Consider the following 2,371-nt stretch of genomic DNA (forward strand, 5'->3'; position numbering starts at 1 on the left):
CTCCTTTCCGGTTTATATGGCTCAATTCAAAAATCTCACCAACCAAGGTAGATGGTGAGTGACGAAATAATTTTTGTAGTTTGCAAAAGCACTCAATTAATGTGCTCATTTTCTTTAAAAAATGTGTTTACCAATACATTAATTGCAATGTATGCATTCATGAAGTACATGCATTGGTCAATTTTCTGTTAATCCTTGCATGCAATGATTTAATGTGCCTTGAAATGTGAACACGCGATGGGGAACAATCAAATTGGGACTTATAAAATGGGCAAATTTAAAGTTTTGAGATAAGCCTATAAACCGGAAAGGAGGGAGTACTAAACTTCTCACCACCTATCTTTTTTTGGAGAAATCTCACCACCTAGTCATGACACCCATATGAGCCTTTAGAGATTTTTTTCTGGTTTTTTATGGGCCCAAAGCCCATATATACTTTCAAAAGAAAGGTCGGTTGTAGAAATAAGTAAAATAAGATTGTTTCGGTAAGATGGAGGCTTAGAGACGACAAGGAGCTTTAGGGTCTGTTTGGTTCCAAATAAGTCACCAACTTATAAGTTGAAAAGTGAAAAAAGTGACTTATTTTGCCAAACAGACCCGACTTATAAGTCACCCCAACTTATAAGTCATAAGTTGCTCCACCCCAACTTAAAACTTATAAGTCACCCCCTTTTGCGTGGGTCCTACCACCTGCATGATATTGATTGGTGTGGGAAGATGTGTCAGGTGACTTATAAGTCAGGTGACAACCAAACAGGCGTGACTTATAAGTCACTGGTTTTAAGTCACCTGACTTATAAGTCAGGTGACTTATTGGAACCAAACAGGCCCTTACTCATGACGAGCTACAAGTAGTAGTAGAAGAAAAGGCGATGCTGATATTTTTCCCGAGGATTAGCCTATAATTTCATTTTTTTCTAATAAAATTCTTATAACATCCAGTTTTATTTAATATTATATCTTCATCACAAATAAGTTGTCTTAAATTTGTCTAGATATAGACAGCTAATTCGGGTCGGAGGGAGTATATATGAACTTGGGCCTTTTCTGGAAAAGGAAAAGATCCCATGCATGTTTTCTTCTTAACGGTCGAATCATGGCAAGGACGACGCTGGCATATGCCACACATTTTTTTTATTTTTTTGATTTGAGGGGAAGGCATATGCCACACATGCCATGTTTTTTTTCTTTGGTCCCTGAGATGTGATGAACAGTACCACACTACCACGTGATCTACCTTAATCATCCACATGCTCCCGGGCCGCCGTTTTCCGGTACGTGCACACGTCGTTGCAACGCGACAAGCCAGTCAAACGCCTCCCCGTTTCTTAAATGCTTCGTTGCGTGTGGCTCCGATCTGCCGTTTTGACGTACTGCCCTAATCTTCTTCGATCTTCTTGACGTACCGCCACTAACAACGACACGCCGTCCTTTTCCGATCAAGTAAAGTAAGCCAGCAACGTTGTTCGGATCATGACCGGCTGTTATGAACAAACGGACAACCAATCATCTTGCCAAATCAGCCGGCTGAACTGACGAACTCGCGAACACGGTTGGCGAACTGACGAACGATGCCCAAACTGACGGGCCCTGCTGTACCACGGTCCATTCGTTCACCCAGGACTCCACTGTGGTTGGCTGCTGAACAGTACACTGCATGCAGCACAATGGCTGCTGGATTTCTGGTCAATTGCCTTGAACGGCGACTTACTGATGAGAGCATCAGAGCCACATGCAGCCCAGATTCTGCCTTCATTTCGATGTGCAAGATCAGGTAGGTGCATGTGTATGCGGATAGAGCTGGGTGTGGGGGCAGTTCCAGTCCAGGCGAATACAATCGGACAACAGGCTGTAGTGACGCTGAAATCAGACGCACCTATTCCCACAAAAAAGGAAAAATAAAATAGACAGAACTAGTTTTTTCTTTTCTTTTCTTTTCTCAGGATTTTTTCCCTTCCTGATAAGTTTTCTGAGGTGTTCTTGGACGGTTTACAAGCAGGGTGGGGGATGAGAGGCCAGCGCCTTGTGCCAGGCAAAAGGAAATAAAATGATTGATTGGCCAGCGCCGGTATGGAGGAACAGATGCGCATCTACTCTACTGGCACCTCCCTGTCCAGGCCCTGCCTGGAACTGGTGTTTTTGTTACATGTACCCGTAAATTCACACCCATGATCCAAAGATTGTGTGGCTGTGCCACACCCCTGTGCTAGTTTCTTTCTCTCTTTTTTGGAGGGGAAACGGTTGGGACCGGCGCACCGGCGGAAGATTGGGCCGGTCTCCCTCTTCCTCGCGTCACTCCTCCACATCTCGCGCAGCTTGCCGGGGCGCGCGCCACCTCTTCTTCTGCTCCCTCCTCCCCACCCCTTCCCCA

The sequence above is a fragment of the Triticum dicoccoides genome, chromosome 3B (genome assembly GCF_002162155.2).
Source record: "Triticum dicoccoides isolate Atlit2015 ecotype Zavitan chromosome 3B, WEW_v2.0, whole genome shotgun sequence".
Lineage (NCBI taxonomy): Eukaryota > Viridiplantae > Streptophyta > Magnoliopsida > Poales > Poaceae > Triticum > Triticum dicoccoides.